Here is a 12,855-nt window from a genome sequence, read left to right as displayed (position 1 = left end):
AATGTCACTTTCCTATAACTTTTTCAAAAGTATTTAAACTCAAATCGTGTCAATAACACTAGGGTTTCCAATCCCGCGCCGAATTCAGTCCCGCGGGATTTCGAGGTTCTAAGGAGCCAATCCCGCGAGATCCCGGGATCCCGCGGAATTGACTTTAATTTTCTAAAAATTTAACTTTAATGTCAAATAAAAAAAATTGCGCTTTTTGGGAGGAACTGCTTTGGTTACTAGAATTAGTCGTTTTCCCGAATTCCGTACACCAATTGTACCACAAAGTCAGATCCCAGCTAACAATTATCGCTTTTTACGCAAAGTGTGCCCTAAAAAAGTCCAACGCGTCTTAACAAAGCATTGCTCGTATGGAATTAAAAATGTTTTTTGCTCAAAAAATAATGCTCTTGACGAAAACATGTGCTCTGGCTCCAGTGCAGTTGGGTTTACTGAGATTTAAATAACTGCGACATTTAGCAAAAGATCCCCATTAGCTTCATCACCTTCTGAAGTAGATTTTTCTTTTCTTATGTTTGGTTTTTTGCTCAAGGACTGCAAATTTCGGACAAAAACGATGTCTATTGGATACGTATTTTGCTGCATCCAATTTAACTTGCATCACCAAGTCGCATTTTCTGGAAAAAGTTTTTGGATAACTTCGCTAGTTTTACTTCTCACTTTAAAGAGACGTTCAAAAACTTGAGCGGCTTCATATACTGCACTGTCATGCGAATCATCCTGTGTGCCATTCAAGTTTCTGTCGCCTCTTTTAGAGTCGTACCGAATATATAAATAATTCCAGGTTTTGCATTACTTTCTTCTTTTTAGAAGAATGTTGTGCACTTTTTGTAAGCGTTTTGAGTGCATTCTTTAAGTGAACAGAAAAGATCCAACATTGAATTCAAGCTACAACAGTGGGTTTTGTAATCGGCAATACAATTTTTCCTACTTTTTTTGGGGCTTAATTTCCTGGAGTTTAAACTTTAGTGATGAATTTTCAAAAATGTTTTTAACTATGCGCATTTTCCTCAATTGCTGTCCGTATGAAAACTGTAACCTCCAATTGAGAATATCAAGTCATTCTCAGAAAAGTACTATATTTTCATTGTGTTCTTAAATGGAGAATCCATAGTTCATCATATGAAACACATAGTTTTTCTTGTTCCTTCTTGCAGATGTACGAGGAAGGGGATTCAAACAGATGATACTTGTGAAAACTGGCGCGGCAAAAGTTGGAAAACGTTTGGAAAAAAATTGCGGGATTGGTAATCCAGCGGGATTTTGCTCTTAATCCCGCGGGATTAATCCCACTAAATATCATGCGGGATCTTGCGGGATTCGGGATCGGGATTTTGGGATTGGAAACCCTAAATAACGCGTCTCTTTTCCACTCAACTCTTCAAAACGAGCTGATGTGTGTGCATGACATGATTTCCTTTTACGTCAATTTAATTATAATAGTGCATTGTAGTAAGAAAAAAAACACTTTAAATACTTTTACCCCAAGTTTTTCTCAAACCGAAGCAAAAACCGATTTATACAGATTAATATTCCCAACATTGAACATTCTAATATATTCAAAGGTTAACTCTCTAAATATTGTCAATAGTGGCGAAAATAAAACCAGATTTAAAAAAAAAATGAAAAAATGAAAAATTAATAAATAAATAAAATACGCCGCCAATTTTGTCTAAATTTGCAACATAACTTGGTGACCAAAAGCTTGGCGATATATCGCCAAGTGTTTGCCAAATTATAACACCACTTGAGTTTGCATTGAAATTAACCCCCCCTCAAAAAGGGGGTAAAAAACCCTATGGAAGATCCAAATGCAACCAAAAGGGGAGGTGCATAACTAGAATTCTACGTACCAAATTTCAACTTTCTAGTACATACCGTTTTTGAATTATACGCATATACACACATACGCACATACGCCCATACATACTCACATGCGGACGTCACGAGAAAACGCATGGTAGTTAAATCGGAGATTGGTCAAAATGGATATTTCGGGTGTCTATACGTTTTTAGGCATATACGCGTGGTCGGGTTGAAAAAAAAAGCTCAATATTCATTCGGGGGCGAGCAAAATGGAAATTAAGGCCGATTTTTGGGTAAATTTTTTTTCGCAAATACAAACTTCGTAAAAGGAAGTAAAAAACTTAAGCAAGGTCAAGGTCATACCTCAATTTATGAAAGCCACACTATACATTAAATACGCTTTCTAGAAAAAAAGAAAAAAGAAATAGTCGTATAAAAACATGTTGAAACCAGACAAGCCACAATGGAAATTTAATCTGCTACGGAAAGAATCCTTTATTTTTAAACAAATGAACTTTTATTGAATAGAAGGAAAATAATAATTAATAGGGAATCCTTGCGTGTTAATTCTTTATGCGTCACGTTTCAGTTAATCTGAAAAATACTGCTGTTATTCAGTCACTAAAGTGATTGATTTTTATGTTCTAGCTTTGCTTTTCCGAACATTCCTATAAAAATAACGAAGTAAACTTGCACTTTATATTAAGCTGTACTTTTAGTGTTATAAAAATGCAAAAGTTAATAAAACTTCCAAGAATTTTAGCAGAAATGAATGAAACTATTTACACAAGAATTACAATTTAAATTGTTTTTGACAGAACTGAAATACTTTTGGTAATTGCGTGAAGAACTATTTCTTTTAATCGAAAATATTTCTGATTATCTCTTGTCTGAAGAAAAAGAAATTAACATTGTTGTGACAAAGGGAAGTTTATTGATTGGAAGCTTTGAATAGCATAAACAATTTTCAAAGTTAACGACAGTTAATATTGGTTGTAAAAAAAATTCCACGGGTTTAAATTTTTTTTTAAATGTAGGGGGACATTCCTGTATGTTGTTTTTTTCTTTCATTAGACAATAATTGTGCAAAAATTTCACTGAACAAAATTAAGTGAGATGTATAAAAATGAAAAAAAAAATATTTAATTAACTAAACAGTTATTAAACCAGTTAGAACGTCCTGTTCAATGATGAAGTACTTGTTTAGCCTTTATATTTGGTTGAAATTTATTTTCCTTTCATACAAAATGTTTTTAGCATTATACTGTCCAACCACGGATTGTATGAAATTTTCAAACGTCCACATAAGACAAATCTATCTGAATGAGAGGAAAAACTAAAAATTTGATGCGCATATTCCGCTCATTTGAATGAGACTCAGCTTCTGCAAAAGCTAACATGGCTAAAAATAATAGGTTCCTCCATTTTCGGCTGTAAAACAGATGCTTGTCTTTCCATACAATCCGTGGTCAGACAGTAATTGCTTTAAAAATCTCTAAATATCACTGGTTTTGTTGCATGAAACATTTATGATTTTTCTACAGTAATTTTGGATGCTGATTTCAAGTATTCAATCAGAATTTTGCCATCACCCACAGTTTTTATGTAATCATAGGTTTTGAGTGATTTATTTTTCCCGTGTTTTCCTATATTACGCAATGATGAAAGCTCATAACTAACAATTAAATTCTTGTCATAACGACAAGAAATGTGGAGATAGATGGCAGGTTTGCTGGTACTGCAGTGGTAACATGGCAGTCAGTCTTAATGGCACCCCATTTTCGTGATATACGCTACCTGAATAGAATCTTTTCGGTAACTTTATATTTGAATGCAAACATAAAGAATTCATAGATTTTTCTTCAAGAAAAATGCTTTACTATACTATAATAATATGGATTCTGTAATGTATTTTAAAATGCAATGCATGTTTGTATTTTAGAATTAAGCAGATGAGACCTGGTATTAACTCTTTCGGAACTAGTTTAAAAGCTATACTACTAGATGATTGAATCATGCCTTTGGTATCACTAGCATATTCAGTTGAAATGAAGGAAACGTATGGAGATTTGTAAAAATAGGTAAAATTTAGCACGACACATATCATGGGACAATTATTTCTGGCCTAAGATTAAATTTAACGAATTTTATTTACTGAAAAATTTTGTTAATACAATGCTGTTTTCTCCTATGCGAATGGGATAGCAATTATATTGTGTTGCATTAACAACCCAGAACCCACCCCAAGTAGGTTGTTGCACTTTGTGTTCCACCCTGCAATTCCCAAGAATACTGGACTTATTGACAAGACTTATACATTTGTAGAGTAAATTTCTAATTAACTATATGGTTTTAAACAAGTTTCTATGTTTCGATCAAGGTGTGAAGTTGGACTTAAGACTCAGTTTTGGCACGGATGTTTGAAATACATAAATTTTTTCATGTAAATCCATCTCTTCCATCTAACACCTCAATGAATTGTAACAGATCCCCTGAACACAATCATTTCAACTGCCCGAGTTTGGTATGGTAATTTTTAAGAACACATACTTAAGCAAATGTATAGTTTCTGGAAAGGGTAAAATATCCTTGTTTTTCACATCATCACTGAAGAGGAGGAAGTAAACACGTTGATCTGTCAACTAACTGCTGTAGTTCGAAGTTTTAAAACTTACCAACTCTTTTATATTTCGCCTTTAGTGCATTGCCATGACCAATAACGATTTCTCAAAAATAACAAAGTAAGCATTTCTTTGAATCACCGGATCCACGATGCTTGGAAGATTATCACACATCTGACTTGTAGATTTTGTAACTTTAAATAAGTGCATATGTCCTTATAAACATGGTAAGTGTATAGGTCCATGTATAGGAAGTTTGCTCTTTTCTTTAAATTTTAATGATATCAAATCATAGAAGAATAATTTTTAAAGATATTATTTACGAGTGCCTTTATTTTACTAGTAGTTTAGTTTAAAATATTATACAACTACAGCATTAAGGTTACAGCCCCAGTTTACATAATATATAGCTCCGTCATCATGCGTTAACGAAAGCTAATGATTAAAACGTGTTAGTTTTGTGAGAGCGAGATCAAAGTTATATTTTCTCTTCTGTATTACATTAACAATATCCATCAAATAATTTTGCTCGCTTTTTAAATCAGTTTCCAAAACTTCGATTTCTTCCGACCGAGTTCTTTCTCCGTTAATAACATTTAATTTTATAAAACAGTTGAAGCTTTACCCATGGATCAGTAAATGTTCCTCTTTCACACTCCGGGTGTGGAATGGGTTATTAAACTGGTTAGTGAATCGGTAGGTAGAATGTTTTGAAATCAGACAAGATATGGAATAATGTGAAAAATATTTTTGATCCACGATCCTCAATGCAAAAATTGAGTTACAAGCCCAACTTCAAACCTTGATCGAAACGTAGCAACTTGTTTAAAACCAAATAGTTTTCATGATAGTAAGTTACTTAATAAATGTATGAGTTCTGTCAATAACCATTCTTCTTGAGAACTGCAGGGTGGAACACAAAGTGCAACCACCAACTTGGGTGGTTTTCTGGTTTGTTAATGCAATATGATGTATATGCAGTTCCAGAAAAAAGCTGTTTTGTGCACATTTACTGTAAAAAATAGATTACTGGGATCCAAAAGAAGAAATACTGCAATATATAAAATAAGTTAAAAACGTCGATTTTTGGTTGATTTCGCGTCCATTTGCGGATTATGAGCAAACTAAAAATTGTAAAGGAATGTAAATATTTTCAAAGATATATTGAAGGACAATTAAAAAGAAGCATTTAAACGCGATCAGAACAAAAATTTTAAATATTTGGATTTTTATAAAAATATTTGAAAATTGACCATTTTTTACCTTTTTTTTCAAACTTTGCTATGCGCGATCTGAAGACATAAATATTAATTTTTTTGATTATTTTTCACACATTAAGGATGACAATACACAAAGTTTTTTGCTATTAGAAGTTGCTTATCAAAAATTTCCTCTTTTTGGCCCACTTGATTAGTCATGCATGTGAATATGCGAATTTCTTTCAAGCTTCTGTCTAATGTTACAAAAAATCTGTGGATGATGGAGAAAAAATGTTTGCATATTTGAATTCAGCGCATCATTTTGCACAAAGATAAGGTTGTTTTTCCCATGTAACAGAAAAAAAGTTTTTCTTTGTAAACTAGTGATATTGTTTTACGCTGTTGCATGTGCGGACAGGAATCCAGGTTCCGTATTAAAGAGACGTCAATTGAACTCTAAAATTTAAAAAATCGTACTTAAAATATTAAGAACAGTTGAAAATTCATCATCTTGAAAGATTCTTGAATAATGTTTACTTTTTCAGTCTAATGTTTTTGCTTATTTTAATCTAATTTTTGGCGTAATAGTTTTAAAACCAAGTTTCAAGAATAAATTTGGAAAAAACTTGATAAATACATGCAAATCTTTCGGATTTTATGGTTTTTCAAAAAGCAAGACTTATGTGTATGAAGTTATGTTGATGTAGCAATTTTTATTTCAATAGAAATATAAAGCCCTTTGAACAAAAAAGAAATCACGAGCTGATTTTTTACTGAAACTGCATGGTTATCATAAAATTTCCCTTCTGTCTATAATAATATAAGCAAAACATATTATTAGAACAAACTGATGCACAACGGATAAATTTCGAAATTTATAGTGAAGGTCATAACCTCAAATTTATGTTTCATTTCCTTTGCAACTAAACTGACAAGACCATCTTAGTGATTATAAATTTAAAAGCCAGGAATATAACATGAAGTTTGTTCAGTGCATTTGTTATCGGTCACATTTGCTTGACTAAAAAAAAAAAAAAAACTATGCTGTGCAGTGTGCGGAATTACTCTCTATAGGATATACTTAATTATTTTGTTTATTTATTTAGAAACAAACATGGTGCAGCTTTGCATTACATTTAACCCTTTGGTGTTATAAATGGAAATGACTGTAACAAAGTGAAAAAAAATAAAAAAAAAAACATTTGTGCATTCTATTGGAACATTCAAATTTGTTTCTTGAAGTGGTTTTTCATAACACTCAGAGTCGATGCAATACTTAAATTGATTATGGTAATGACTAAAGAAATGGTCTCTTCTTGCGAAGCTCTTTGAAAGTCGTACTGAGATGACAGAATTCAGGAAAATGTAAGGTAAAATATCAGTGATTCACACACACACACACCAGTTTTGAGTCAGACGAACGAGAAGCACTGTCACACCTCCTTTTACCTAATGTAGAGATCGTAACTACTTCTGTACGCAAGTATTTTTCACAGTATTTAAGAATTACGGTTTCTCAGAGCAACATCGCTCATAGCAGAAGCTTTGGATGTTACAGGTTGATCAAGCACTTCCTCACTATGTCTTTGGACATTTACAACGTCTCTGTATCAAATCATGAAACACTCTTTGAGCAATGGACGCCAAAAACGAATCAGCGCGTGTTCCTTATAGGTCTACTAGACTAGGTTCTTTCATCTGAATAGCCGCTTAACTTCTCGATAAATAGCACTGTGCGGAAAAAAAAAAAAAAAAAAAAAAAACTTCAAAATGATTCTGACATTTCGACGGCTGATTCTTACGTAAAATGATCCCCTGAATCCGAATATGATCTCCGTTTCCCCCTATACGTACCAATTTTTTTTAATGGCCCCCCAAGTTTTTTCAATTTTCCTAAGTTTTAGAGCAATTATTTTTTACTTCCTTTTACGAAATAAAGGAATTATTGTATTCGCGAATAAACTTTCACCCAAAAAATGGGCCTTAATTTCCATTTTGCTCGCCCTCGAATGAATATTGAACTTTTTTTCTGCTCGACCACACGTGGATATATGCCTAAGAACGTATAAACAACCGAAATATCCATTTTGACGATCCCCGAATTAATTTCAACGAGTTTTCTCGTGACGTCTTCATGTACGTATGTATATGCGTATGTACGTAGTGCATACGTGTGTATGTGCTTATGTATCTCGCATAACTCAAAAAACGGATTTCCTTGAAAGTTGAAATTTGGTACGTAGTCTCCTGGTGGGGTCTAGTTGTGCTTCTCCCCTTTTGGTTGCATTCGGGTGCTCCAAAGGGAGTATTTTACACCTTTTTTGGGGGAAATCATTGTTATTTTCAATGCAAACTTAAGTGGTGTTATGATTAGGCTAACACTCGGCGATATAACGCCAAGCTTTTGGTCGTCAAGCTTTTCCGCCGCGACACATTTTCGGGTTATTTATTTATTTATTTTTTTAAAATCTATTTTCATTTTGGCCATTATTGGTGATATTTAGAGAGTTAACCACTGAATCACATTAAAATGTCCAATATTGGGAAAAGTAATCTGTATAGAACGTTTTTTTTTCTTCAGTTCGCAACAAACTTGGGGTAAAAATATTAAAAGTTTCTTTGCGTACTCCAAGGCACTATTATCATTAAATTGGCGTAAAAGAAGTCATGTGACACATCAGTTCGTTTTTTTTTTGGAGGTTAAAGGAGCTTTATATTAACTGCTAATATAGTTTTGGTGGGCAAGAGAGGTTCAAAGTTCAAGATCATGGACACCGATAGCAAAAGGGAGGACTTGGGGGGGGGGGGTTACCTCCAAAATATTAAAAAAATCACAAAGAACGATCTTTTTACTCCGCATTTTTAAAAAAGATGTTTTAAAAAAATCGTTGCAGAATGAGAGTTTAAGACTTGCTTCTAGGACTCCCATGTCCAAAACAATTTTCGCGATGTTAAAAAAATTGAAAAAAAAAAAAAAAAAAAAAACTATCATGTGAATGTCGCACGTTGCATATGAGTTGAATTGCAGGTCTTCATTCAAAAAGACATTCTTCTGGCTGATTTTTATGTAACATGAACCCTTGTTTCCAAATACGACAACCTTTCCCCCCATCACACCCATTTTTAGAACTCCTACCCTAAGGTGGTTCAAAAACACATGTAAAAAAAGAAAAAAAAAATCCTAGATACCAGGACACCCCTCAATATTTTTACACTTGTGGATAGTAATATACTGGAAGAATTTTAGCTTCCTATTTCAACTGAAAGAGGGTGCTCAACCCTCTCCCCCAAACATAATAAGTATGGGGAAGGAGGTTAAAAAATACATTGAACTGAAAAACAATGCTACATATTACAATATACACATAATAATATGCATATACATTACAATAAAATAATCATTTACGAAAAAACAGCTGGGGAAATTAAATGTCTCTAAATTTTTGGCATTTTTTATGCTACGGCTAATGTTAAATTAAGGGGTCATTGAGCACCCTCTTAAAATTTGAGTAAGAAGCTAAAACTGTTACAGCATAATACTATTAGAAAGTAAAAAAATAGGGGGTGTCTTAAGCTGTAGCTGAAAAAAAGTTTTTTTGAACCACCCTATCCCCCCTTCTTTGATTCAGAGCCTTTTTTTTTTAATCTGGAGGGGAAAAGAGCATTACAATAACATTAAACATTATTCTGAATGACTAGAGATGTGCAAAGCTCAAAATCTTGTGCATGTGTAGCAGAAAGGAAAACTTGGGGAACACCCTTCTTCCCCAAACACGCTTCTTTTTTTTGCTGCACAGTGCGTTTTTTTTTCGGGGGGGGGGGAGAAGTTGAGTTTGGTCCCTCAATTTTTCTTTTTTGCTACATATGCATAAGGAGGTTTTGAGCTTTGCACATCTCTAGTCGTGCAGAATATTTTTTCCGTTTATTGTACTGCTCTTTTCCAATCCAAATTAAAAAAATCGCTCTGAATCAGAGAAGGGAAGGGGGGGGGAGATTAAAAAAAAAAAGGGGGGGGGGGCGTGATTTTTTTACATCATGAAATTTTTTTTGGACATGGGAGTCATAGAAGTGAGTCCTTATACTCTCATTCTGCACCGAATTTTTTAAAAAAATCATCTTTTTTAAAAATGCAGAATAAAAGTATCGTTTTTTCAATGTTTCTAATATTTTTGGAAGGTATACCCTCCAAAGTCCCCCCTTTTGCTATCGGTGTCCATGATCTTGAACCTCTCTTGCCCGTCAAAACTATATTAGCTGTTAATATAAAGCTCCTTTAAACGTCCAAATAAATAAATAAATAAAAGTACTCCCGAAACTAAGGAAATTGAAAAAAAAAACAAACTTGAGGGGCCTTTGAAAAAAATGGTACGTATAGGGGAAAAACGGAGGTCATATTCCAATTCAGGTGGTTCATTTTACATAAGAATCACCCGACGAAATGTCAGAAATATTTTGAAGTTTTTTTTTTTTTTTTTTTTTTTTTGCCGCATCGCATTACTTTATATGAAATATAACAGTGAAAAATGAGTAAAAACATTCATTTTCTCCGTACCCTTGAATTTATTGGCACTAAAATGAAATCACCACCTGCTTATGCTAAGTTCCACCTGAACATCAAAGTTCCAAACTAACAACAAACCCGGGTTCCAAACTAACTTGAACTAACTTGCACAGCTGTAGGTTCTGCAGGTCTCCTGCACATAGCAAAACGGCAGTTTTGTGCGCTTGATAATTCACCTTAAAATTCGTGGTCTCTAACAACATATTTTGCTTTTTATCTCCGGGCTTGAATTAAGTTGAGCCTAGGTCTTTTCGCTAAAATAAAAACCCTTGCATCCGCTGTCCTAATTAATTGAAAAAAATCAAACATGTTTTATTTGATGCAGAAAAAAAATCTTTCGAAGGACATGTAATGTTAAGGAGTGTGGGGAATTTTTCATCCCTTTAATGGGCAATTTACGTGAAATTTTAACTTAAAAAAAAAAATAAATAAATAAAATGTATAAAAAAAAATCTGGAAACTTAAAATAAAAAACCCCAGGTGTACACCCCCCGGGGCTCGAAGTAATGTTGTACAAAGTTTCAAGGCTGTAGGTGCTATGGAATCTCCTGGACGCAGGCCCACAGCAGATATCCTTTCACAATTTCTTTGATATTGCTTTCTTTTAATACATAGAGATACAGATTATTTCGAATGTATAATTTTATCAAACAACACGTCAAAACGACGTGAAAAATATAACATTGAGTTTTTGATTCACAAAATATGGTGAGTAAAGTGAAAAAAATTGAAAAAAAGAAAAAAAAAAGTAAACTTTTTAACAAAGCCCAATTTACCACATTACAGTTATTCATTACAGTGAATTCTTGGAGAAACAGCCAATTATTTAAAGCAGATTTTTTTTCTCGGAAGTAAAACCTATTTTAAAATACGTTCATAAAGATGAAATTACAAATCTAAGCTGCCGTGAAATTAAAATATTTTCCTTCAAGAATTCTAATCCTTTTCACAAAAGCGTGAACCATAAATTTACAGTCCTGAGTGATAAATAATTTTGAATGTTAAAGATCGCAACATAATTACGACTGTAATACAAATGAACTGTACTTATAATTAATAAGGCTTTAAGTACGTTATACGAAAAATGTTGCTCTTTTAAATATATTCATTTCTTTATAACTAAAATTTTATGCGTTGAATCGTAATCTAAGTAATGTGAATGTTATTAAAAGACCTCCGTGTATAATAGTTCTCCCTGTCTAGAATGCGAGTCTTCAGAGAAAGGTTACGTATTTTCCAAATTACTCGGCAAAAAGATGAGGCATTAATTATGAACGCATTGAGACGTCACTGTTAGTTTTTGAAACATAGCTAGAAAAATAAGAAAGTAGAAAATACTTCCTTAAAGTGTTATTATTTCTACTAATAATATTGAGTGTTATTTTTTTTTTACAGAGTTAACTTCTTTGAATAAATATAGAAAGATATTTTCATCCTCATTTGCATTATGATTAAAGTCCTTTTGTACAGGGTGTTTGAGAAAGAACTATCCTACTTTGATATGATATAACAGCAAAACCGGATGAGATAGAAAAGTGAAACAAGTTGTATGTTGCACCAGGGCTCTGGAATTCGTTATACATCGGTTTTCTAAAATAGTTGAAAAGTTGGAGCGCAGAAAGCGCTATAGTCAAATGTTTTTTAATTGGTGTATGAAAGTGCTTATTGAACATAGGTCAAATCTCATTGCTATGTGTTCGATATGGCCACCTATCTCATCAGTAATCCCGTCATTCAACTGCATAATGTTACAGTTGTGAAATGTAGCCACATTAAACCAATGGGTTCAATGTGGGCAACCAATAAAAAAAAATTCGACTACAGAGCTCTCTGATATCCAATTTTCGAACTAGTTTCGAAAACCGGTGTATAAAAAATTCTAGACCTGCTGGTACATACTACTTGCTTCACCTTTCTATCTCCTACGGTTTTGGTGTTAAGACTTTTGAAAGCAGAGGAGTTCTTTCTCATACACCAATTAAAAACATTTGATTACAGCGCTCTCTGAATTTTTGAACTATTTTTAAAAACCAGGGTATGAAAAATTCTAGAGCGTTGGTACAACATACAACTTGTTTCTCCTTTCTATCTTACACGATTTTTCTTTTATGTCATTTCAAGAGAGGGGAGTTCTTCCTCAAATACCCTGTAGGGAAAACTGGGGATACTTCTTCCCCACTTTAGTTTCCAATTTTTTCTCTGGTGCAAATTATCAGTTTAAAAATAAATACGTGAACAATCGTTTCCTCTATCTGAAAGTATTTTCTTCAGTTGAAACTAAACAGATAGTTTTGGTAAAATAATTCTTTTCAATATTTTTAAAAAGGGATCATGTATCCCCACATCAAGGGAAACCTGATCCCTTCATGGGGGATACTTGATCCCACTGAGAAAATACGTGGACTTTATGTTAGATCAGCAATTTACCTACGGATTTTAGTTTTTAAGATAATGTTTCTAAAAAATAACAATATTTCTACTTTTCTTTCTTAGACGGAAATAATGTGAACACAAAAATAGCATTGTTTTAAATTCAACAAGGAAATTCGTAGAGACATGTACACAACTTTAACGAACTTTGATGCTGTTGATCAGTTACTTATTCTCCGACACAGTTGTGAACAATATATTTTATAAATAAAACTAATAATTCTTTTAA

The sequence above is a fragment of the Uloborus diversus genome, chromosome 1 (assembly GCF_026930045.1).
Source record: "Uloborus diversus isolate 005 chromosome 1, Udiv.v.3.1, whole genome shotgun sequence".
NCBI classification, from domain to species: Eukaryota; Metazoa; Arthropoda; class Arachnida; order Araneae; family Uloboridae; genus Uloborus; species Uloborus diversus.
Note: the sequence above shows the minus strand (reverse complement) of the source record.